Source organism: Melospiza melodia, chromosome 9, assembly GCF_035770615.1.
Source record: "Melospiza melodia melodia isolate bMelMel2 chromosome 9, bMelMel2.pri, whole genome shotgun sequence".
Taxonomy (NCBI): domain Eukaryota; kingdom Metazoa; phylum Chordata; class Aves; order Passeriformes; family Passerellidae; genus Melospiza; species Melospiza melodia.
This window is the reverse complement of record NC_086202.1, coordinates 2286745-2313249: the sequence shown is the minus strand read 5'-3', so window position 1 is coordinate 2313249 and position 26505 is coordinate 2286745. Positions and strand designations below refer to the sequence as shown.

General features: G+C 43.3%; 1 protein-coding gene across 6 annotated transcripts in view; it reads left to right on the top strand.

The window, feature by feature from the left end:
* The window catches only part of PTPRE (protein tyrosine phosphatase receptor type E), a 94123-nt gene that overhangs the window by 6926 nt on the left and 60692 nt on the right, over nt 1-26505 (top strand). The window contains exon 1 of one of the 6 annotated variants that reach the window (XM_063162990.1): nt 3294-3450. The exons of 4 other annotated variants lie outside the window; for them this stretch is intronic. The gene's annotated coding sequence lies outside the window, so the exon portion shown is untranslated. Of the gene's footprint in view, nt 1-3293; nt 3455-26505 lie in introns of those variants that run through there. One more of the 6 variants, XM_063162991.1, reaches the window with a different exon arrangement.

Here is a 26505-nt window from a genome sequence, read left to right as displayed (position 1 = left end):
GACTTTGGGTTGGTTGTTGGAGTTGATGCTTCCCTGTCTGAGGTCTGGAACCCCACAGGTGCCCCAGGGGCTGCTGCTGTCCTGTCTGTGAATTCCCAGAGGTGGGACCAAGCTCCACGAGGGTCACGCCACGCCTGCTTTGATCTTGGAGTTTGCTCCTGTCATTTCTTACCTCCCTTGGTTCTCTGGATGGAACTTTTTGTCCAAAATAAAGTCTAACTCCGGTAAATGAAAGGCAGGCTGGTCATAACTTGAAGCCAACGATGAAAATTCCTGTTTCCAGACCCTCTGGTCTGCAGGATATTTGATACAGGAGCTGTAAATATTTCTTTAGCAAGAGCTGTAACTCCTCAGCTGCAGTTTTCACTCCTAACCCTTCCCTCACCCTGTGCACTGTTTCTTTTGCTAAATTCCATCCTGATTGTCTTTTGCCCTTTAATCTTGTCATCTCTGCTGGTTGTCCTTGGAGGATTTATTTTCCTTTGCTTTCCCAGTCTTGGTTTCTGCTGGAATATGCTGTGATTGCTGCAGTGCTGGGCCTTCCCTGAGCAGTAAAATCCTGATTTAAACAAGCCATAAATAATGCTTGCACCTCATGTTCTGGGGGTTTAGATGTCTCAGGGACTGAATCTGATTAATTTAAATTTGGGTTTCATGAATGTCTTCAATCGTGCTGCAGAATGTCACTTAAAACATTTAATTATTCAATGATATTAATTGATCTGCAGCCTGTCTTTCTACTAATCTGATACAACAAAGTTTGCAAATTGCTGCTGAGAGCAGGATGGTGTGGAACAGCTTTAGGATGGCAGCAGCACAGCCTTTGTGTAACCATGTTAAGATGATAGATGCTTTCCCTGTTAAACACAAGCCTGAGTTTAAATGGGTTCACGTTATCATTTTGTTTGCAGATGTCAAAAGCTCATTAATTTTAAGTCAAACTCCCCACCTTGCTGCTTCAAATTGCTTTTAAATTACACGTGTGCTGATCAATCTTGAAAAGCCCAAATTAAAAACTCAGCTGAGGGCACATTTCAAGGCCACAGATCCAACGCTTAATTCTAATCTGTTTTCCACAGGCAAACCTCCCACTCCAGCACTGGTTCCTGGCAGAAGTGGGGGGAGAGGAAGTTGTAGAGACTTAAATATTTCTGGGAAGGCAGAGAGGAAAGGAAAAGGTGGGAACAGGGAACTATATTTAAATAATGACCTATTTACGTTACAGAGTTTGAACTATTAGAAGTAGACTTAGGAGCTTGTGATGTTGAGATAATTTCTGTCATAATGGGGCATTTTTCAGGGAGGAATCTCAAATCCTGGGGTCAGTTTTGGGCCCCTCAAGACAGGATCTCTGACTGTCAACTGCCCAAGTTATTTATCAGTTTTGTGCATGTGTAACTCGAGCTGTAATTTGTCCTGAAGAAGCTCCAGAGCTGCTGCCCTGCATCAAACTATTTACCCTTGAAATTTAGCCTCATTTACCAGAACTTCCCGAGGAAGAAACTTGAATAATTTCCTTGGAAAATCCTTGGAAAATCCTTGGAAAATCCTTGGAAAATCCTTGGAAAATCCTTGGAAAATCCTTGGAAAATCCTTGGAAAATCCTTGGAAAATCCTTGGAAAATCCTTGGAAAATCCTTGGAAAATCCTTGGAGCCCTTTCTGTGTGAGCGGAGTTGTACGTTCCTGTTTTCAGGAGTTAATCCCTGCAGGATGCTGCTGCTGCCCAGGCTCTTCCAGGGCGGTTTTGCTCTGTGCACTTTTCCTGGGATGGGATTTGAGGCTGGCCAGGCCATCCCTGAGGGGTTTTCCCCTCATTCCAAGGGCTGCAGTGGGAGCTGTCATGGGAAGCAGCTCTGGGGCGTGGGAAAGGAGCAGGGCAGGAGCTGTCCTGGCAGGCAGAGTTTGCAGAGCTGTGCCCAGCTGTGCAGGGCTGGGGGAGGGACACACCAGTTTTCAGCCAGAAATGCAGCCACAGCTGGGCATGATTTTGTTTCAGAAGTGTGGTAAATGGTTTTTAACAATTTTTAATTTTTCCTGAATTTAGATGTATTTGAAATTCAAATTCAGTGCCTTCTATCAGCTCTTCTGAAGAGGAGCATAAACCATGTCTTGGGCTGTTTTGTGTCCATCCAGCAGTGCTTTGGATACTTTAACCATCTTAAATAACTTTTTTATTATTCAAAGATATTTGATTCACTCTCTCTGATGGGAGAAAGGAGTTTGGGAGATGAACTGGTAGCGTTTCAGTGTTGGGTAATGTCCATTTCCCGCATTTATGTCTACACAAAGAAATCTACTCTTACCACCAAAAGAAATGAATCAAAGCCAACAGAGCAAGACAAAATACAGGAAAATATTTTTAAGGTGTGATATCTGTGCAAATAACAATGGTTACAGAAAGTCCTTGGATGGTTTGAGTGGGAATAAAGCAAGGTGGGATTTGGGGGTTTGATTAGGAGTGAAACCTCAGCCAGTTGGGTTTCAGTGGCTTTGTGGGGGAGCAGAGGTTTTGGGAAAGGCAGGATGGGGAGAAGCAGGAACTGAAGTGAGTGGGGATGAAAATCCCACCTGAAGGACAAGGTTTGGAGGATCCATCTCTGCTCCTCCCTTCCCAGCTCCAGGGAGGAATTCTGAGCTGCTGAGGGCGATGGGCTTTGAATTTGTGCTTGGAATAATCAGACCCTGAGCACAGAAAACACCTTGCACATGTGACTTTATGTGCATAAAAGACTTGGCCATAAAAATTGATATTCAGAGCAAGATCTGCCCTTGTTTTTTAATGACTTGAGTGAGGCTGAGCTGTAGCTTTCACTTAGTTAAGCTCATTTCCCACCTGCTTTTCATTTTGAGACCCACCATGGCTTTGGTGATGGTTGTTGAGTTGCTTCGATGTGTGAGGATGAAACAGAAAAAGGGGAAATTTTTGGAGAAAATGTGAAACAAAAAAGTGGGTTTTTAGAGAAAGTATGCAACAAAAAAAAGGCGGATTTATGGAGAACATGTGAAATAAAAAAGGTGGATTTTTGGAGAAAATATGAAACAAAGAAAAGGTGGATTTTTGGAGAAAATATGAAGTAAATAAAGGTAGATTTTGGAGAAAATATGAAACTAAAAAGATGGATTTTAGGGAAAATATTGTATTTCTCTTGAACTTTTCTCCCCGAGGTGATGCCAGCCTTTGTTGATGCCCAGTGGGCTGCTGCCTGAGGACCACAAACGCCAATTGTTTGGGGGAGCATGACTGGCTCTGGCACTGAACACTGCAGCCATTCATGGGCGCTGCCTCGGGGCTCACAGGAACCTTTATCCCTGCAGGGAAACTGGAATTTTCCCCGGGGACAGAAGCAACAAAGCCCAAGGGGGAAATGAGCCCGTTCAGCAGGGACTTGTCCCGTCCTGGGAAGGGCAGGGCAGGAGTGTAGGGACGTCCCCTCTTCCCTAGACCAAGGCAGGTGATGACATTTCTTGGGTTTTGGGTTGTGTTTTATGGATTTGAGGTTTATTTTTTTCCTTAATCTCATTATTTCAGGAGGGCATGATGCTTTTCTTAAAAATTCCATGTAGTATTGGTGTTTTTATTATAGTTTTATATATATATAACTATTATGTATTATGTTATTGTTGTTGTATATTGTAGTTATAGTATATTGTAGTTATAGTATATTGTAGTTATAGTATATTGTAGTTATAGTATATTGTAGTTATAGTATATTGTAGTTATAGTATATTGTAGTTATAGTATATTGTAGTTATAGTATATTGTAGTTATAGTATATTGTAGTTATAGTATATTGTAGTTATAGTATATTGTAGTTATAGTATATTGTAGTTATAGTATATTGTAGTTATAGTATATTGTAGTTATAGTATATTGTAGTTATAGTATATTGTAGTTATAGTATATTGTAGTTATAGTATATTGTAGTTATAGTATATTGTAGTTATAGTATATTGTAGTTATAGTATATTGTAGTTATAGTATATTGTAGTTATAGTATATTGTAGTTATAGTATATTGTAGTTATAGTATATTGTAGTTATAGTATATTGTAGTTATAGTATATTGTAGTTATAGTATATTGTAGTTATAGTATATTGTAGTTATAGTATATTGTAGTTATAGTATATTGTAGTTATAGTATATTGTAGTTATAGTATATTGTAGTTATAGTATATTGTAGTTATAGTATATTGTAGTTATAGTATATTGTAGTTATAGTATATTGTAGTTATAGTATATTGTAGTTATAGTATAGCCATTATATAATAGTTATACATAATAGAGTTATTATAATTTTATATAGGTCTACATGCACTGATGAATTGTGTCTGTGGGATGTAAACATGGCAAAATAATGTGCTTTCAGGTAGAAGAGGGACTTTTCAAGCTGCTTTCAGCCCCTCAGATCAATAATCAGAGTGATGCAGCACGGCAATATCACAGGCAGCAATGCATTTGCAGAATTGGTGGCATCAGGGATTTGCTGCTTAGGGGCTTGCAGCAGGAGCTAATAAATTATCAAAGGTATTAAAGAGATTCTGTTAATTTGCAAGGCTGAAAACACTCAGAAACCACAGAGGCATTTGTGTAATTTCCAGCTCTGTGTTTAAGAACTCCCATGAGGACCACTTAAAACCACCAGGTGTTTTCTGGCTTCTTAAGTCTCCCTGGAAACATCTAAACAATTGCATCATGTCGTTGCTCTTTGATCAGAGTATTTAAAAGCTGTAACTCTTGTCTAATTGCAACACGGGATGTTTTGCAATAGGAATTTGGGAAATAGCGGCTCCTTAAAATAGCTTCAAGCCTGAGGCATGGTAAATGCAGAGTTCATTCTGCTTGTATCAGGATAGTAAATAGTGGCAATCCATAATTGTTGTAGTAAAAGGAATTTTGGGGTTGTTGGGGCAGCAGTGTTGGTGTGTTTCTTTACTTGGATTTTTAAAATTTTATTTTAATTATGATCAAATTTAAATAATTGAGTGAGATTTGTGTTTGTGGCAGCAATGCCCTGGTGTTGTTGGCTCCCAAAAAGAGGATTTCTCCATACAGAATCCCCACAGCCCATTTTGTTTGTTCCTGGATTCCTTGAGAGCTTTTTATTTATCTCGTTTTTCCCAAATTGTGCAAGCAGGTATTAAGCAGGTTTCTGCTGATGTGGCTTTCTGTAGGAAACAAGGCATCCCCTGTTTATAAATTTCTGGAATGCTAAAATCATGTGTGCTTTGTTCCCAAGCAAACAAAGTCTGGACAATTGAGAAAGGATACTGTTATTGGGCCTCTGGGATGCTCCCACTGCATTTTATTTTGAAATAGCCTTTAATATATCTGACCTGATGCCCTGGGCAGGATAAGAAAATTCCAAGTGGATCGCTAGCTTTCCTTATTTTGGGGATTTTCCTTATTTTGGGAATGTCTCTGCTGATGTTGTTTGAGATTGTCTTGAGTGTTTGTCCATGAGCTTTTGGCCAGGTAGGATCAAGTCTTTAAAACCTCTTTCAGACTTTCCACTTGGATCTGAATGGATGAGGAATCTTCAAAATCCTGGATCCTAAAGGGGCCTAAAATTATATCCTGGCTTTGTGATCTGTCACAAGACATGTTTTATGAAAAATCCTTTCCTTAGGATTTTTCCTGCTGAGAAGCTGGGAGGCCTCAGGAACAAAATGCAAACAATGGTTATCTGCTGCTGTGGGATGCAACAGGTGCATCTGGGATTGGTCTCATGTGGCTGTTTCTAATTAATGGCCAATCACAGTCAGCTGGCTTGGACTCTGGTCAGTCACAAGATTTTATTATCATTCCATTCCTTTCTATTGGTTGCTAACCTTCTGATGAAATCCTTTCTTCTATTCTTTTAGTATAGTTTTAATATAATATCTATCATAAAATAATAAATCAGCCTTCTGAAACATGGAATCAGATCCTCATCTCTTCCCTCATCCTGGGACCCCTGTGAGCACCACCACAGTGATCCAGAGATCCAAATCCAAATTATTCTTCCTTTCACCCTCTCATAACGTCCACAAATTTCTCCTCTGTGTTCCTGTCAAGGCTTTATTTTAAATGCACTTTGGTGTTAGCTGCATGCCCTGGAGCAGGCAGGGTTCCCTCGCTGCAGCCTCAAGGAAAGCACTTGGATTTCCCTCCAGCCTGATTTAATTGAGCAGATTTGGGGAGTTTTCTGAGGCTGTTTTCCAGGAGAAGGAGCCGTTTTCTTGCAGGGAATGCTGAGCAGTGTGTCTGTGGGTGGGCTGGGCCTTGTCATGCCTCATTTTCTGCTCCTCTCTTTGGGAGAGACCTCCTGGCCACTGATGTCTCCAATAAGGTTTTTACTGTGAGCATTGAAAAGGACAGTTCTGCTGGTTTTCATTGTGCTGTCCTGTCCTGGTGGTTGTGCAGAACAAAAGGAACAAATGTGTTGCGTGTTCTTGCTGAGTTGACCTCAGCTGCCCGTGGCCCACGAGGACCCACCAGGAGCCAACTGAGGCTGTGCAGCTCGGGTTCAGCAAGGCTTGTGCTGGTCTTGGGATGAAATATTTACTCTGTGTTGCTGTAATTGTGAAATAATTCACGGAGTTGGGAATGAACCAGTTATGGGTAAGGATGTGGAGCTGCTGGAGGGATCCTGAGGAAGCTGTGGAGATGCTCTGAGGGCTGGAGCCAGGCTGGAGAGCTGGGAGTGCTCACCTGGAGAGCAGCAGGTCCAGGGAGAGCTCAGAGCCCCTTGCAGGGCCTGAAGGGGCTCCAGGAGAGCTGCAGAGGGACTGGGGACAAGGGATGGAAGGACAGGACACAGGGAATGGCTTTAACTTGGAAGAGGGTTGATTTGGATTGGATATTGGGAAGGGATTCTTGGCTTTGAGGCCCTGGCACAGGTGCCCAGAGCAGCTGCGGCTGCCCCTGGATCCCTGGCAGTGCCCAAGGCCAGGCTGGATGTTGGGCTGGGAGCAGCCTGGGACAGTGCAGGGTGTCCCTGCCATGGCAGGGGTGGAAGTGGGTGATGTTTGAGGTCCCTTCCCACCCAGACCTTTCCATAATTCCAAGCTGGGCATCCATCAGCTCAGAAAGGCCTTGGGTGCTGTGCCCAGAGCAGCTGTGGCTGCCCAGAAGCATCCAAGGCCTTTCTGAGCTGCTGAATTCCCAGCTCTGAGTTGTTCATAGCTGAATCCATCTGGGTAGGCACAGCTGACCACCAGGCTTTGAGAGAAAAGTTCATCTGAAAGACAGGCTCTGTTATTTGAGCCTTTCAGACACAGCAAAGTCACCGAGGGTGTTTTCTTTGTGGAGAAACAGAGCCTGTGCCAAAAGCTGGGCATAACTCTCCACCACTGAAGGAGTGGGAGCCTCTGGATGTTGGATTCAGCCTTTTCCTGACTTAGAGACAAGGCAACTGAGAGGTGTTTTAAAAACTTCAATTTCCTTTTCTGTTTTATGTGAAGAGTGAGACAATACAGATGTTATAATTTACGCCACTGCAATTAGAATTAACTATTTTTTAATTACTATACATTATAAGTGTTTCTTGGTTTATTAGCTTCATTTACACTATGTTGTAAATGGTTAAAAGTTAATTACTTGAAATTAGTGTTGTGAGTCTTGCTACAATGTCTTTTTCATAGTTCTATTTCTCTAAAATATCTAGTCTTATAAATAAGGCCGCCCTTTAAAACTTGGTTCTAGTTCATTTCTCTCTCAACAATGTCCATCCTAATCTGTAGCATTTCTAAGTTAGGATTTCTTATCTCACAGTTTATATACAGAAATACGCTATGTGAACCTTCTATCAAGCTTTGAAAATCTTCTATAAATCCATTTCCCATTTTCCATTTCTCCCATATGGAGAATCCAGTCTGCTTCTAGATTAAATCCCTGTCATTTGTGGACTTCTCTGTAAAAATGTGTCATGCACTTGAAGTCCTGGCAGTCTGCAGGTGACAGGAGTCTCTGCCCTCGTTGTCATCCTCAGCCCTGAGCAGCTCCTGGAGCTCTCTGAAGATTTTTCCATGTCCATTTTTGCTGGTTCTTGCCTTCTTTTTTCTTCTTCTGTCAAGGTTGGGGTTGAAGGCACTTGAGAGGAAAGGTCATGTTCAGCTCAGGTGTTTTATTATTTCTTTTCTGTTTTACAAGTTGTGAGTTCTACAGCATTCTAACAATTACAAAATGGCTAACTGTCCAATTAAGAAATGACACCTAAATTATTTTCACTTTTAACCCAATAACTAATGACTCAGAGTCTGCAATTGGACTTTTCTGCCCAATTATAAAATACGCCCCAAACCCATGGAGAAGAAAGTGAAGAAGAAGGACAAACCTCTGCCCTAAAACCTCCATCTTCCCCCATATATTTGCTATATTCTAAACCCTTAAACTCTAAGTTTTCCCCCATGTGATATTACACACTTCTATTCAAAATCCACACCCACAATCCCAGTGCTATCATTCCATTTTGGAAGCTTCTCCACAGCCTCAGGTCAAATTGAGTGTTTTCTTGTGGGTCTGTGCCCTTCAGCACAGAAAGTTTAAAATTCTCAGCATCCAGGGTTCTGACAGGTTTTGTGTTTCAGCTTGGAGTTCTACAGCTCCTTCTTCCTCAGTATTTGCAGAACAGTGAGAGTTTTGTGTTTTTGTGAGGAGTTTTTATCCATTTTTGTTTCAGCCTCCCACTGGTAGTTTTTGTTTTGCATCTGGATTTCTGGCTGTTTGTCCAGCCTTTGAGCAGGAACATCTGAGTGCTCCTGGAGCCAGCAGGAATAAGGACTTAAGGAAGAATGGAGTTCACCGTTTCTTTCTGGGTCATTGTATTGAAGAATAAGCTGAAATAAGCAGAAATTGATACAAATCTGAGTTTTCATCTCCCACACTGGACAAATAGTTGGGCTGGCTTCTGGAGGAAGGTCTTAGGATAGCAGCATCTAAGTAAAAAGGTCAAATCCCTGTAGGACATACGCAAAGTCTTCAAATGAAGGAAATTTTATGTAAATGCAAACAAGAAATGCTCCCTGAGGGCAACAACAACTTTTAATTTATCCTCTCAGTGTTACAGAAAACAAACTTGGAACCCATTTCTGTTCCTCAAAGCACCTCTGGAGGATGCTGCCCTCCTTCCTGTGCACTTCTCCAAGGACAAGTCCTCTCCACTGGGCTCAGTATGGGAAGTTGGAAGGCAGGGAAATCTTTTATTCACATCATGTCCATCCTAAAAACTAAGGGAAGAAAAGGCTGTGGGTGAGCTTGGTGTCACAGGATTTGGGTAATGAAAATTGACAATTGTGGGGGGAAGTCTCGTCTCCTGCACATCACAGAATGACAGAACAGCTCCTTGGGTCCTGCTGGTGGATCCTGGAATGACTGGGGCTGAGGAGGGGCTGGCAGGATGGAGATGAGGGCAATCCTCAGATGTTTCCTGCAGCTGAGGTGTGTGATTGTGAGAAACCCCCGAGATAAAACTCAGTGCCTCAGGCAGCAGAGATTGTGTGTGCTTATCTGGAAGTTCCCTTTCCTCCACACTGATAACATTCTGAGCGGAGTGAAAATAGGAATTGCCATCCCCAGCCTGGTGTTATCGCTTTGGGAACAGCTTTTCTGTGGCTCCAGCTGATGGAAAAATGCATCCTTTGATCATATTGAACACAGACTCTGCTGCTGGTGGAGTGGAGTTTTATTATGTGGGATGTGGAAGGGGGAACTGAGGGAAATTCACTCTTAGCGGGGATCTGATGTGGATCGCAGGGTGGGAAGGGGGTTTGTGCTGCTGTTCCATCACACTGGGCAAAGTTTTGTGCAGTCTGTGCCCTCCTTGAGCTGCAGGTGGGGATGGAGCAGGACCTGCCCTTGCCTGGCTCCGTCAGGGGCTGCCTCACCCATCCCTGCCTGCTCTGTTTGTTTTCCCTTGTGTCCCCTTGAACCAGGATGGGACAGAGATTTTAGACATGACAAGTTAAAAACGAACCAGAGGAGGTAGATCTGAAATAAATGAGCTGCTGCTGCTCTGTGTGAGTGAAGGATGTTGTGGTTATGTCAGTGTCTTCTTCCAGAAGAATTGTATCTTCCAAAAATTGTTAACAGGTTTTTGCCTGTTCTCAGCTACTTATCCATGCCCCTGAGCTGCTGCTCTCTGAGGATGTAGAACATTTTTTTCAGGCCGTAAATCCCATCAGGGAAATATTTCCTTCTGCAGGGCTTTTGCCATCCTCACTTTAAAATGATTTTATTTCTTTTAACCCAGATATTCTCCTGACCTGGCACAGCAAACACTGGTGCAGGGTGGCTGAGGGAGTTCTCAGCTGCAGAGGGAGGGGAGGGGAGAGGAAGGTTGGAAAACAGAAATCCTTTGATCTTGGTGGTTGTTTTTGTGCTGTTTGTATTCCTGCACGTGCTGCACGCTGGTTTTTCCAGTGCTGGGAGCTGTGCCTGCTCTGTGTGACAGGGAAAGAACATTTCCCTAATGCTGTGGGGTGTTTTAGGTGGCTTTGGGGTGGTTATGTGGTGTTTTAGGTGCCGATGGGGTGCTTTAGAGGTTATGGGATGGTTGTGGGGTGTTTTAGCAGACTGTGAGGTGTTTTAGGTGGCTTTTAGGGTGTTTTAGATGGCTATGGGGTGGTTATGGAGTGTTTTAGAGGACTATGAGGTGCTCAAATGGCTTTTAGGGTGTTTTAGATGACTAAGGGGTGGTTATGGGGGTTTCAGATGGCTTTGGGATGCTTTAAAGGGTTATAGGGTGGTTATGGGGTGTTTTAGGGGACTATGTGGTGTTTTAAATGGCTTTTAGGGTGTTTTAGATGACTATGGGGTGGTTTAGGTGGCTGTGGGATGGTTGTGGGGTGTTTTAGGGGACTATGAGGTGTTTTAGATGGCTTTTAGGATGTTTTAGATGACTATGGGGTATTTTAGATTGGTTTGCTGTGGCTGTGCCATGTTCTATGATGTTTATGGGGTGTTTCAGATGCCTCTTGGATGTCTCTGGGGTGCTTTATATGGCTTTGGGGGTGGCTGTGGGGTGGTTTACATCCTTATGAGGTGGCTGCTGGGTGTTGTCGATTGCTCTGAGGTGGTTTACATGGTTATGGGCTGTCTGTGGGGTGTTTTAGATTACTATGAGGTGGTTATGAGGTATTTTAGATGGTTATGGGGTGGCTATTGGGTGTTCTAGGTGGCTGTGGGATATTTCAGATGGCTGTGGGGTGGCTGTGGAGTGGCTTAGATGGTCATGGGGTGGTTTAGATGTTTATGGGATTGCCATGGGGTGGTTTAGATGTTTATGGGATCACCATGAGGTGCTGTACATGGCTGTGGAGTGGTTTAGATGGTTATGGGATTACTATGGGGTGGTTTAGATGTTTATGGGATTGCCATGAGTTGCTTTAGGTGGCTGTGGGGTGGTTTAGATGGTTATGGGATTGCCATGGGGTGGTTTAGATGGTTATGGGGTTGCCATGAAGTGCTGTAGATGGCTGTGGGGTGGTTTAGATGTTTATGGGATTGCCATGGGGTGGTTTAGATGTTTACGGGATTGCCATGGGGTGGTTTAGATGGTTATGGGGTTGCCATGGGGTGGTTTAGATGGTTATGGGGTTGCCATGGGGTGGTTTAGATGGTTATGGGGTTGCCATGAAGTGCTGTAGATGGCTGTGGGGTGGTTAGATTGTTATGGGATTGCCCAGGGGTGCTGTAGATGGCTGTGGGGTGGCTCATATGGCCTCATCCCAAGTGGCACCCCAGTATCTGTAGGTACCCATGAATACAAAAGCTCAGAAGCAGAGCAGAAGAATAAATTCCCGTTTTTGCTGGGTCAGTGCAAAGAGGAGGGCACAGGGCTGGGGGGAGCAGTGCCAGCAGTGCCCATGGGCAGGTGGGGCATTGCCCAAACCCCAAATTCTGACAGGAATTTGCTGCTTTCCCTGGATGTCCCCTTGGAGAGCAGGAGCTGGTCCTGCTGTGTCCCAGGGAGCTGCCCCGGTCCCAGGCCCCTTTCAGGGTGACAATATCACCAAATCCAATTTATTTCCAGACTTTTAAAGTTGTTTTCAATGTGTTCTGTGCCACAGATTGGTGCTGAGCTGAGTCACGTAGTTTTCCTCCTGTTAATTTATTAAATAACCACTGAAAACTCCTCATTAACAAACACATCCTGGCTATTTAAAGGAAAAAAACCACCTTTCCTGTGTGCACATCCCCTGTTAGCCTCTCCAGAATTCCAATTGCTCTGATCCAGAGGTGCATCCAGAGCTCCTGGAGCAGAGCTCAGAATGTTTGCTGCAAACACCCATCCCTTGTTAAGCAGTATTTACATAAAACATGCTGACACCACTTTGGGGAGATTGAGTAGGATGCTTTCTCAGCTGTTGAAATTTGCACACGAGATGGAAGATGTTTTGATTAAAAGAAGGGTTAGCTGAATATTTTTTTTCCCATTTATTCCCATGTGTCAAAATCAAAGCAGAGTTTCTCCAGGCGTTTTGCCCATTTTTTTCTCTTTTTTTCTGTTCCTCTTGTTCAGTTGTTTGGATTCTTTCCCTCAAGGTTGAGATTTTTGTGGGCTTTTTTTTCCTCGTAGCAGAGGAATTCAGTTATTTAAGGAGATAAATACATATTAAAATGCCTTTTAGACAGAAATAAACACTATGACTGGGTTTAGCTTCCTGTTTATTTTTGGGAGCGTTTGTAAATTCATTCTGGAATTTATTGGATTGGCAACGGTGAGCTGGGGACAGGCAGGGGAAAAAAACCAGGGAGATTTTTCCAGTAACATCCTCCTGCCTCAGGAACAGCAGTGAAAAAGAGCACAGGAATAATTTCATTTTAGTTGTCCACATTCTCTTTCCTTGTGACTTCTCTGATGTGAAGCAGTGAAAAAGAGCACAGGAATAATTTCATTTTAGCTGTCCACATTCTCCTTCCTTGTGACTTCTCTAATTTGAAGCCATTCCTGTGGTAACATTTCCCTTCGTGGTTACTTAGTTGATTTTTTTGAGCTGCATTTCCAAAGGCTCCTGTCAAGCACGAGAACTCCAACTTTCCTAATCAGTGCTGAAACGACTTCTTCAAAGGCAAAAATGGAATTTTATCTCTTCTTTCCCCCTGCAGAGAGCACAAACGTTGCTTTTGTCATTCCTTTATTATTTGCTCTGCCAGGGTGCCAGCGCCCCTGGCCACTGAGAAACTGGAGCAAAAGCTTTTTTTAGCAACTGGAGCAGAATTTTCATAATAAACCTGATCTCGTGCCGTTCCCGAGCCTCCTTTGGGGGGAGTCAGGGAAGGAAAGTGGAATTAGGGAGGGTTGGAAGCCAGGGAACTTCAAGGAGCCTCAGCCTAAAAACTCTCCACGGATTTGCTGCTGCAGCCTGGATTAGAGGACCCTTTAATTTGCTTTTAATTAAAATGATTTTCATTTATTCTCTGCCTTCTTCAGAGGTCCCGAGGCGCCTCACAAACTTGTGATGCTGTGTATAAAATACAAATTGCATATTCATGTGGTGCTGAGATTTCACCTGGAAGCTGAGGATGAAGGAGAGTTTTACCCTTTCTTTTTTTTTTTGGTTGTTTTAGAGCCTCAGATCCCAATTACAGAGCAGCTTTCCAAGCACTGCTGCTGTACATCTTCTCAATGAGTTGTAGTCCAAAGTGTAAACACTGCCCTGCCATAAATAGCTTATCTGATACTAGATTTAAATAGCCAGGGCTTTGTTTTTGCAACCTCATTCAGTTGGAAAGAAAAAAGTCTCGTAAATACCTTCTTATTTTTCTTTTTATTTTTCTTGTTTTTCCAAAAGGAAATGCACCTATTGCATTTCCCAAGGGAAATTCCCTATTGAAATTCCCAAAGGAAATGATGGATTAAAATGGAGAGTGTTGCATAGCTTGTAAATAGAGTTATGTTAATTACCTTTTAAATAGTTGACCTTAATGCAATGTAGATATTAAAAAAATGAAGATAACACTTTCCTAAATAAGACTGCTGCAATTTAATGATAATAAATTAAATATAATAACTATTAAGGAGGAGAAGAAATAGTTTTTTTTTTTTACTTTAATTGAAGGACTTTTCTGGTGGTTTCTTTCTTGTTGGGTATTTGCTGAGGCATAAACCCTGGATCAGCTCAGAAACCTGAGGAAATCCAGGGAATATTACAGAAAGTGCAGTTTCAGGGGTGAATTTGATGTCCCAGCTGAGGTGGCAGAGGAAGAACAGAGAGGGGGAGGCTGGCAGGAGCAGGGAGTTTTTCCAGAGCCTTGAAAAGTTGCTACATCCTTGCTTTGGGAGAAGAACAAATCCTGGCAGAGGAGATTCTGAGGTGTTTTTTTTTTTTTTTTTTTTTTCATGCTCTTTTGAGCCGGGGGTTGGTCTGTTCTCCCAAGGAACAAGGGACAGCACAAGGGGAAATGACCTCAGGTTGTGCCAGGAGAGGTTTAGGGTGGATACTTGGGAAAATTCCTTTAGGGAAAGGAATCCCAGCCCTGGCAGTGGTGGAGTCCCCATCCCTGGAGGGATTTAAAAGCCCTGTGGATGTGGGACACGGGGCAGTGGTGGCCTTGGGGACCATGGTTAGACTTGGAGGGTTTTTCCAACCTAAACAATTCCACGGTTCTTTGAGTTTGGACAGCTCTGATTTAGGGCTGGCACATTTTCTAAGCCCTCCCTCCAGTCTGCTGGAGGCACAATTTCCCCATGTGCTTTCAGGCAGTTGTAGAAATTCAGGGACCGTGCCATGAGTTTTTAATATCTGATATTCAAGACAGAAAACCAGAACAAAATATGAAGATGGTTATTTCCTAAAAAAGTTATGTCTTATAAAAAATGGCTCTTTTGCTCTCAAAGAAGAAAACCTGAAACTTCTGCTTGCTTACAGAGTGTCTGAAATTCCCCTGTTGAAGTTTGGGGAAGCAAAAGCCCTTTTTGAGGATGTCACAGCAGAACTGTGGGCAGCAGATTTTCCCATAGTACTCCTTTTGTTCCCTAAATGAATGCAGCAGTGTTTGCTCCTGCGGAGGAGCTGCTCATGAGGAGGTCACAGAGATCCTTGGAGGGGGGCACAGGGCTGTGCTCAGCACTTGCAGAACGTGAGATTTTGGGGTTGTGGGGATTTAACTTTGAAATGTTGTAATCTTTGCATGGGCAGGGACACCTTCCACCATCCCAGGTTGCTCCAAGCCCTGTCCAGCCTTGCCTTGGACACTTCCAGGGATGGGGCAACACTTGAGTGTTTCAGTTTGAGGCTTTGGGGCTTGTTTGGTTTTGTTCCACCCTCATTTCCCAAACCTCATGTTCATCTCTTGCTCTGCAGTCAAACCCATGAGTTCTCAGTGTTCTTTTCTGCTAAAGCTGATCAATACAGGTGATTAGCTGAAAGCTGGTGTTTGGAACAACCTCAGTGAGACACAAGGCAAAGTGTCTCCTTCCTTCTTCTCCCTGCTGTGTCACATCCTGGAGCAGATACCTGATGGGTGAGTTTTTCTTTAGGTTAGGAGTGGATTTCCAGTGAGAAGTTGCTTGCAGACTTTGACCTGAGAATCCATGGATTTCTGATCTGTAGAAATACATTAGGCTGTAGAAAAACTCTACATTCAAAGTACAAATGATGCTTAGAAAGTAAAGCTGGGCAGGCCTTTAATTTCTTTTTTTTTTTTCTTATTTTTAATGGACTCTTACATTGAGTAAAAATGAAAAAGATGGCTATACCCATCTCTAGAACCACTGTGTTCTGTTGCTCTGTAAATAATAATAAATGTCTGGTTTGGGGCTGTGTTCAGGGTGATTCTTGTGGAATTTTAGGCTGTTGGGATGATGGAGTTGGCGGCAGCCATCCACACCCAGCTTTATTGAGAGCCAATTTCTGCCTTTGTGGTGAAAACCCACAACAGTTGGGTGTTTGAAATGACTTTTAAGCCATCTGTGTGGCATCTCTGTGTTCCATTGTTTCATCCGGCCCAGATGCTGGGAAATGACTGCAAGGAGTTGGAGCTCCAGCACAAATTGTTATTGTCCTGGAAATGAGGATTTTGTGACTTTGGGCTCTGGGGAGGCTGGGTGAAATGGAGGAATGGGTGAAACGTTGGGTGTTCCTAGAGGAACATCAAACACCCCACCTGGCAGCTGAGTGGGACCCCAAATGTGTGAGAGCCCTCTGCTCTCCATCCCTGTCGTGGTGCTACCCCCCTGTGGTGTCAGACTGAATTGGGATCTCCAGGAAAATGGGATTTCTGGTGTGGTGCTGCCCAGGGAAGGGTGTCAGCATCAGATGAGTGTTGTGGAAATCCCATTGAGTCACGTCCTGCTGTCCTGATGTGCAGCTTCAGGACAAGAGAAGTTCCTGTAAATTATCCAGGCTTGCTACAACCCTCCCAGGCTTCCCCAGACTGGTATTCCCTGGAGTTTTAAAGGTGAGGGGGAGTTCCATGGTGAGGAGATTCCCAGGATAAGCCAGGAAGGGTTTGGCCAGCTCAGGTGTGGAGCAGCTTCACCTCTTGCAGCTCCTCTGTGGGTTCACCCAAAGCTGGAGGAGCAGTGAGTGCCTCAGTGTTGTCATTTCAGTTGTGTGGGAAAGGAAGTTCCTTAATGAGCACGGAGCAAAAGTCATTTTCATAATTACTGTTCTGAAAGACACTCACAAAATACTGATGAATTTGCTTGACAGTTCCTGGAAAAGCCAAACTGAAGCCCAGCTTTCCATGAAGGATTGGCCTGAGTGGTGTCCAGAGCTCCTTGCCAAGCTCAGCTTTGCTGTGACCAGTTTTAAAATCACTTGGAAGGTTTCTTGCAGGGTGTGCAGCCCTTATGGTAGAAGCAATTAATTCGTGTCAGGTGGAAAGGGGGATTGAAAAAAACCTTTTGGGGCACAAAGAAACTGGATCCAAGCATTTATTTATTTATTTATTCATTTGATGTTTTGAGGAGAGGCTGTGGACTCTCTGGGATGTAATTGCACTCCTGTCAGGGAGCATCCTGGCTGAGCTGTTTGCATTTCTGCTGCAGTGACTTGTGGTGGCATTTGCAAGTTCATCTCCCTCGAGTGCTTGAGGCAAATGGTCAGAACATCAGCAATTGCAGTCTGCTGGAATAAGTGAGGCTTGTAAAGCTTTTTATATTCATCAAAAAGCAATTTCTGTTGGGGTTTTTTAAAGATTCAGTACAAGGGCTGGATGTTGGTTAACATAGTCCTGATTTTGTATTCTGTGTGCATCCAAAACATCCTAACAAACATCCTTAGGACATCAAAACCCTGGAAAACATGCAGAGCCTGACCTCTGAACACAATGTTTTCTTCCTGTTTGTGTTGGCCCAGGCCCTTAAAAAATGATTTATTTTGTTATGCAGACGATTACCAAATAAGCTCATGCCTGTGGAAGCTTGTGTGAGGTAGATATTGAAACTTGGCACGGTTCTGCAGGTTCCTGACCTTCCAGGAGCTCATTCAGGACTTTAGAGTGATAACATCAAAGACTATTCTAGAGGTAATAACCCTCTAGAGATAATAAACTGAAAAAACCCTTAAGTTTTGTTTCTTTACGTTGTCAGTGAGAAAGAAAACGTAGGGGGAGGAGAAGTGTTCTAAAGGTTTTGTTCTAATTCTTATTACTTTTTTCTCTAGTTACTATTAATATATTTTTCTTTTATACCCTTTCAAAGTTTTGAACCTGTTTTGCCTTTCTGCTCATCCTACCTCCCAGCAGGAAGTGAGGACACTGGCGATGAGCCAACACCAAACCCACCATACTCCTCAGTGCGTTAACTGAGACGTCTCAAAATGAGCCAAATTTCAAATTAACAAACCAAAACCACGACATGAAATCAGTATTTCTATCCAGTTTCAGCCTGAAACCATCACATATCACCTCATCACTGCCAACAAGGGCGCTCCAGACGCAATGTGTGCTGCAGCAGGAGCAAACCCTGCGGGCAGGCTGTCCTCTGAGTGCAGACAAACCTGCCAGGAGCTCTTTGCTCAGCACTTTGGAGCAGAGCAGAGCAGCACCTCTGGCTGAGGGACCAAGTGCTGCCTCAGCACGGTGCCAGATGGCTCTGGCTGGCAGCAGCTGCTCTAGGAGATATTTTTGCCCCCAGTGAAGGAGAGGAATGATGAGGAGGACTCTGTCTTATCAGAAGGCTAATTAATTACTTTATTATAGTATATTATTCTATGTTATATTACACTATGTTATATTAAATCTAAAGTGAATCTGCCAAGCACTCAACTGCACGGTTGTTTTGTGACTGTCAGCCCACAGTCCCCACACACACCCCTGGATTCAACTGGTCAGTGAATCAAAACACTCACACCAGAATCCAATCACCAATTCCCTTCAGGTAAACAACCTTCCACCGTGCATTCCACTTGTGAACAGCACAGGAGCAGCAAATGAGATAAGAATTGTTTTTCCTTTCTCTGAGGTTCAGAGGATGTGAAACTCAGAAATATAGAAATATTCTTGGGAAGGATTGTGCCTCGCTTTTCTCTGTGAAGGGGAATGTGGTGACAGTTGCTGTGCTGCAGGGCAGGGATGCTCTGCACAGGGACATCCACATCCTGGGGCTGGCCAGGGCCAAATTCAAGGTGAGGATGTGAAGAACAGCCTGGAGGAAAAGGGTGAGGGCTGAGGAAGGTCATGGAGAGCACCACACTGAGCTCTAGCCCAAAGTGCAGAACAAAAAACTGCTCCTCTTCCCAGCCCCTGCAGGATGGCATTTCTTATTTGTGTCACCCAGGAGCCAGCACGGCTCCTTGTGAAGCAGCCCTGGGAAAAGCACTGAATGCTGGGGCAGGAAAAGGGATTTATCTCCTCTCAGCTCCCACCTGTGTCCCATGGTTAAAATACAAAGAAATCAAGAAATTCAGATTTATATTTTCTAAAAAACATGGTTTGGATGTGTTCTCCATCACAGCATTATTTATAGTGGTTGAAGTTTGGGAAATAAGGAGAAAACCCCCCAGTGTCTCGCTGTTCCACATAAATTAATATTTTCTTGTCATTACTCCTGAAGCAGAAGCTTTCTTTTACTGCTGAAAAATCCACTTGCACATTGTTTATAAAAACACTCCCTGCAGGTCCATCTTGTGCTGGCTCAAAGTCACTTTAAAAAGAGCTTTGCCTTATCTCAGTAGCACATCTTGGGAAGTCATTTAGTGAGCAAATTGCCAGTTAATTGCCTTGATCTGCTGGTGAGCAAGATGCTCAAAATGAACTGTTCTTAATCATGATATCAAAATATCACTTCTGTTCCATTAATGAGCGTGCTGTGAAATAGGATATGTTTTTTAAGGAAGCTGCTTAAGCTGGTCTCGTTTCCTTTTTATTTTTAGTTAATGCCTTCAGTTGGTTTCCTGAAAGAATCAGAGCTCTGGGTGTGAGAGGGAAACCAACATTTCAAGGATCAGTGGTGGCAGCCCCACAGAATTTTCCATGAAATAAAATTTGAGGTATCTCTCAGGATTTTAAGTTGGTTGGAAAGGTTCTGTTCAGACATAGTGGGGTTAATTTAATAGGATATTTATGATTTAATTTCATCTCTACAAAAGCACTTTATAGTTTGTACTTGACCTGTGGACAGAAGGTCCCTTGGGAGCCAGCCTGGCTCCATTTTTTGTGGGTTTGGGGTCTGTTCTGATTTTTAAGTGCTTTTATTACAGAGTAGGATTAACTTGGTGTTAACCTAAGTTTAGTGAGCATGAATTTTGGTGATTATTAGAGTTGGCTCTCTGCTATCCAGAAATATATACTTTAAATCTCCAGAAATGTGTACTTCAAATATATATATACACATATACATATATATGCACACACACATATATGTGCACACATATACATATACACGTGTACATATATATAAATATAAAATATATATAGAAATATATACATATATATACACATGTACATATATATAAATATAAAAATATTTTTAAAATATATAAAACATACAGTATCCAATATTATAAAACATAAAATATACAATATAAAATATATATATAAATCTATCCATATATGCACACATGTATACTTATATACACATGTACATATATATAAATATAAAATATATATAGAAATATATACATATATATACACATGTACATCTATATAAATATAAAAATATATAAAAATATATATAAAACATACAGTATCCAATATTATAAAACATAAAATATACAATATAAAATATATATAAAAATCTATCCATATATGCACACATGTATACTTATATACACATCTACATATATATAAATATAAAATATAGATATAACTCTATACATGTATGTGTGTGTATATATATATATATATATATATATATATATATATATATATATATCTCTTTATGCAGATTAGTTCTGTGAGATGGCCAGAAAGTTAAGACAGTAAAATAGGTGCAAAACCAGCCAGAACTGAGTTACAATCCTATTGTTTATTTTTCAGCATGAGTGTGATTCTTTTGTGGCCTTTCAGGAAAGGAACATGGCACAATTGGAATATTTAGGAATCCTAGACTTGATAGCGTTGGAAAAGAGCTGTGAGGTCATCCAGTCCAACCATTCCTGCAGCATTGTCCCACGTCCCCAAGTGCCACATTTATATTTGTATTTATATTTATAATTTTTAAATATTTCTGTAAAAATATCACAAGTAGATTTTCTCTCATATTTCCAAGGACACAAATACGTGGCCAAGTTCTCTGGTGAATAAGAGAGGGGATTTCACTTTGTTGCAGCTTCAGCCAATCATTGATCAGCCTGAACATTTATTTTCCAGTCACAGGAGGAAGAATTTGGTGTTACAGCATGGCCAGAGCCTGTCAGGTTATTCCACCGAATCCATGGGGTGAGCTTCTATCACATGTTAAAGCCACAAGCAAAATATTCAGCATTCAGGTTTTCCATCCTCACTGGGGGGCTGCGCTATCTGAATTTCTTCTATAAAAAGCTCTCCCCTTTTTTTGGGGCAGTCTGTCCTCAAAGACCAGTCTGAGAGGCAGCAGAGTTCAGCTGATCTGAAAAAATGGGTCCTGTGGGGCAGCAGCTCTTGGGCATCTCTGCATCAGTTGGAAAGGAGGTAAATAAAGGAAAGAAAAATAATTTTTTAATCTTGCTGAAATGTAGCTCATCTAGTTAAGTTGAAGGACTGAAAATTAATCAAAATTACCTTGATAAGATGTCTGCTGATTGATTTGGAATAAGCGCTCCAGGAATATTAAATAAAAATTAAAAATATTAGGGGAGAGCTGTAGAAGAGCAAAATATTAATAATTTGGGGGCAATATCATTTGGAAGATCTCCTTCCTTAGTTTCCTGGGCCTGTATTTTTTTTCTCTAAAATGTATCTGTGTGTGATTTGTCTTTGTGAAACTGAGATTGTGGCTTGGCCTTAAAAGCATGGGGATGTATTTGTGCTTTGGAGATTGTGGTGCAGATGTACCAGGAGAAAAACCCCCCAAATTCCTGGATCAGGGAACACAAAGAGCTGGAGAGATGCTTGAAATAGAGTTTGAAGTGTCTTTCAAAAACCACAGAAAGAGACTTGCTTTGAGAGTTTCCGTGTTTTACAGAAATTAATTTGTTAGGGTGTGGGAAGGATTAGTCAAAACATGGGATAGAAATGTAAAACAAACAGAAGCAGTGAAAATATTGGGGGGTTTGTGTTTATAACTGATCCTGCTGGAGATTCTGGTGGTGCCATTTAAAACCTGTTTCATCTGGAAGGGTTATTCAGGACAAAGTCAGATTGGCTGCTTTAGTTTCGTATCTTTGGAGGCTTAAAGTGTCACGTAAGGAATTTCAGAGCCTTTCTCTGTGGTTTTGGTTGGAAGGGACCTTAGAGCTCACCCAGTTCCATCTCCAGGCACGGGCAGGGACATTTCCACAACTCCAGGTTGCTCCAGCCTGGCTGAGGACACTTCCAGGGAGGGGGCAGATTCTCTGTGCCAGGGCCTGCCCATCCTCCCAGGGCAGGAATTCTTTTCATGGATCTGTGGACAAAATGAGTATTGAATTTCACCATTTTGATCATTCAAACCTCTTCTTTTAAATATTGCTGGATGGCAGTGGTGGAGTTTCCATCCCAGGAGGGATTTGAAAGATGTGTGGAGGTGGCACTTGGGCACATGGGGCACTGGTGGCCTTGGCAGTGCTGGGGTTGAACTTGATGATCTTGGAGGGCTTTTCCAACCTAAGCAATGCTCAGAAATGGAATTTTGGGATGCTCCACAGTGACCTGGAGGCTCAGGGGGCCCTCGTGGCTCTGCACAGCTCCTGCCAGGAGGGCACAGCCGGGGGGAACAGGGACGGGAGCAGAGGGAACGGCCTCAGGCTGGGCCAGGGCAGCTCAGGGTGGATTTTGGGGACAATTTCCTCATGGAAAGGTTTGTGCAGGCCTGGCACAGCTGCCCAGGGCGGTGCTGGAGTCCCCATCCCTGGAGGGATTTAAAATCCATGTGGATGTGGCACTTGGGGACACGGGGCAGAGGTGAGGTTGGGTTTGATGATCTCAGAGGGCTTTTCCAGCCTTGATGATTCCATGGACTGAAGCCTCTCTGTTTGTGCAGCAGCAGTCCCTGTGGCTGTGCCCAGCATTCCCATTGCAGGGCAGGGGAATTCCCTTCCCCAGGGCATGGAGAAGATCCCAGGCCACACTTGCAGTGGGGAGTCCCTGGGTGCTGTGTGTGACCTCAGGTTGTGGCACGTTGGCATAACCAACTCCCCAAGGACACCTGAGGGTCCCCAGAATCCATTGGCAGGGGACAGAGCCATTCCCAGAGTCCCTGTGTGCTTTGGCTGCTGCTCCTGCTGTGCTGTGAAATGTCCTTTACCCCCTCATGCCCCTGCTGGTGTTGTGTCCAGCATGTGTGATGTGAAATGAGTGCCCCAAGTGCCACCTCAGGCTCTGAGTGGCCACCAGCCCTGTCTGGGCACGGCCCCGGGTGTTTGTGCCTCCTCTGTGGCACTGGGGCCACCAGCAGGTCCCAGTGAGCACAGCCAGATGGCCCTGGCAGAGTCCTGCCAGCTCTCTGGGATCACACTAAACACGGGTGAGATAAAATGCTCCTTTCTAATTAAAAACAAAAAGCAAAAATGCACTCTGAGAAAGCAACTGGTTTTGTATATAAAATACTATTGGGATTACACCAGGAGGAGCTTTCCAAGGGCAGGATTTCAGTGGATGCTGCTGGTGCTTGGCGCAGGCTCTGGGCCCTGCCCTGGCTCAGCTGCTGGTTTATTTAGGAAAATAAAACCTGCATGTTTGGGACTCCATGTCCTGCACAAATGCTACATTTCTATTTTATTTTTAAGCCACTTCTTATTTCCAAAATAGAAATATAATTCTCTTTGATCTTAGGTCAGGATGCTGCTCAGTCCAAGGAATTATTCCCATGGTAACAAGCCACACTTCACCAAGGGGTATTTTCCCCCAGAAATATTTTTGGATGGAATTTCAGTATCTCTGACTGGGATGGTCAAATCCACAGCTTTGTTATGAGTTTCTCTCCAAGGAGGTTCCAAGTGGGACCATGCTCTATGTTTTATGGTGCCTTTGAGGCAGCTGTCAAGGGAAGATACTCTGCTTTTATTTATCCCCATCCTCAAAAAACCCCCAGCCCTTTATACAAAAATCCAACTTTCAAAGTAAGGAGGAGAAATCAATAATTATAGAAATCCCTTACAAGTCCAAAATTAGTTTTTTGTGAGCTGTAAATAACCCAAGCAGCACTCAAAACTCACTTGTGCTAAATATTTCCCAAGAGGATGTTTCTGTGTTATTGCTGTGATTATTGTGCTGGTATTCACAGAGAGTTTTCCTCTGTCCCTTAGTAAATATGTTCCAAAGGAGCAATTCTTTTTAATGCCACGTCTTGAAAAGAGTTTTTAAGGATTTGAATGGGAGCTGGCTGTGGATGCTCAGTGCTTTGCCAGGGCTTGAAGATCCACGTTCATTCCACAGCACAATGCCATCAGGAATCCCAGTGATGATTTTGAAACACATTAAATAGCAAAATATCAGTTTATTCTGCAGGAAGCACGACAGCAAATGCATGCTGATGCTGACACCAGCTGTCATTGGAAAGCAAAGATTCTGGGGGTTGTTTATTTGCAGGCAGCAGCAGCCGTGATGACAGCAGCCGATAGGAAAATCAATAGCTGGATTTTCCATCAGCCACTGCCTCTTGCCAAACGGAGTGATACTGCCTCAAATTAGCATCTGTTTGCACACTTCTCTGCTAATTAGTGCTGTCAGCGTCTGAACAAAAGGGAAAGTTGATGGTGAGGGTGGGCAGCCCTGGCACAGGTGCCCAGAGCAGCTGCGGCTGCCCCTGGATCCCTGGCAGTGCCCAAGGCCAGGCTGGACACTGGGGCTGGGAGCACCTGGGACAGTGGGAGGTGTCCCTGCCATGGAGGGGTGGCACTGGGGGGGATTTGGGGTCCTTTCCATGATTCTGTGCCTGTGTGTTGGGAGCAGGTGGGATAAAGAGCAAACCCAGCAGTGAGCTCTGGTGGTGGCAGGGCTGGGGCCCATCCCTGTGTCCTCCCCGAGCCTGCTGCTCCCATGGGTATCCAGGTGATCCTCAGTGTTGTCCTCACTGGTGGCTTGGGCTGGAAATCTCATCTCTTGATTCATTTCACATCTTATTTTCCCAGGTACCATCAATCCTGTTCCTCTTCCTCCCCTCTGAATGGTGCCTTTATTTCATTCCTTTAATGCTTAAAATTATCTGATCGAACACTACATTGCCATTGTTTAAAGTCCAGTCCCCACCAAGGGGACTTCTTGTCTTCTTCAAGGAAAGGAATAGAGAAGGACCTATAAGGATTTTGTTCAGCACAAGCAGTGGCAAAGTGCAGCCTTCTGACCCCACCTGCTAATCCTGCTGTGGGCGGTTCTTGCACAGGCTGGAATTTCTCTTCCAGCTTGGGTTGAAAATTGATTTTTAACCTCTGATACAACGTGGTGGTCAGACCTGGAAAGGTCCTAGAGAATACTAGAGGTGCCTGGGTATTTCCTTCAATGAATCTTTCCTTAAATGCACACAATTAGGGCTGTATCCCAAAGCCTGCTGGCATCCATCTGCTCCCATCCAGTGCAAGATTTCCTTCTCCCTTCCTCCCTGTGTTGGAAGTGCATTTTTCTCTTTCCTTTCAGCCATTTAATCGCTCCAAACCCTGTTTGAAGCAAAGGAGGCCGTGATTTACTGCCCGAGGGGTCAGGCAGAAAGAGGGGCTGTGCAAAGGCAAGGAGGAATTGCCATTATTTGTGCAGAAGAAGCGTCTCTTGAAGTTAATTGAGGTGTAGATGAACTCGGCTGCACTCATTAGTGTCAGTGAAACTGAATATGCAATTTGCTAATTGCAGTGAGGGCACACAACTCTCAGATCCAGACTACTTGGGGTATTTTTAGCTGTTCCTTTAGTCATCAGCTTCCACTTTTGTCTGTTCCAGGCACCGGTGGGAAAACACAGCAGCCCTTTTCTCCAGCAGGGTCACGCTGTTCTGAGGAGGTTTTTCTTCACTTCTTGGGTTTTTTCCACATAAATGGAGAACGCAGTTTTTGAGCCCTTGCAGCTATTCTGGTGAATACTTCTTCTCATCCCAAAACTGAGATGTTTCTCTCTCTAAATGTCAGTTTTTTGAGGATGACTGCCTAGGTGGCAGGGTCTGAGTTGAAATGAGGAACCATCACTCATGATAAGGAGCTGAATATTCTCCCTGATGAATTCTCTTGTGTCTGAACTGCAAAATGGGCAGACTGTAATGGTCTTTCTGCCCAAACCATTGAAGCTTTTCCTTGGCTCTGCTGTACTATGGCCCATCTACAAGTTATTCCTTTTTTTAAGGAATTTTGTTGGTTTTGTCCAGGTAAAACATTTCAGAATGGCTTGTACTGGTTGGGATGCCCAGACTGATGAAAGAGAAATGAGGGCAGCAAATATCAGCCCCAGCTGAGCCTGGGCTGGAATGGAAGAGGAAAATAGAGAAAAGCCACTCCTGTTTGTTTGCCAGGTCGAGCTGCAGCAATAATTGAGTGTATTCAGCTGCAGACCTGCAAGGTTTGCAGCTGATGGGCAAATATGGGATGAAAAGGGGAATGTCACACACAGGAATGGCCCAGGTGTGGTGGAATGGTATGAACAAGGTCTGCAGGAAGCAGAACCTTTCATTTTTTATTTGCTCTAGCTCTGTAGGGTCAGGGAAAAACCTTAGCATTGTAAATGAAGGAATATCGACCTTCCAGGTGGTTTATTGATGATGATAACCTTGTACAGCATTTGTCTCCTTCAGGAGAGCAGCTGTGATATCCCTGTGATGCTCATTGATGTGGGCACTTATTCAAACCCAGTCTGTGCCCAAATGAAGTAAAAAATTGGAATATTTATTCATTATTTATTATTATTTAGCAATATGATGTTATGACATGTTATTCAATATCATAATTCTGGTGATAGAATTGAAAAATATTTATTTAACATATGTAGTTATTTAATATTTATTGCTACAAAGTAACCAGGCTTCACTGGCTGCTGCAGCAGC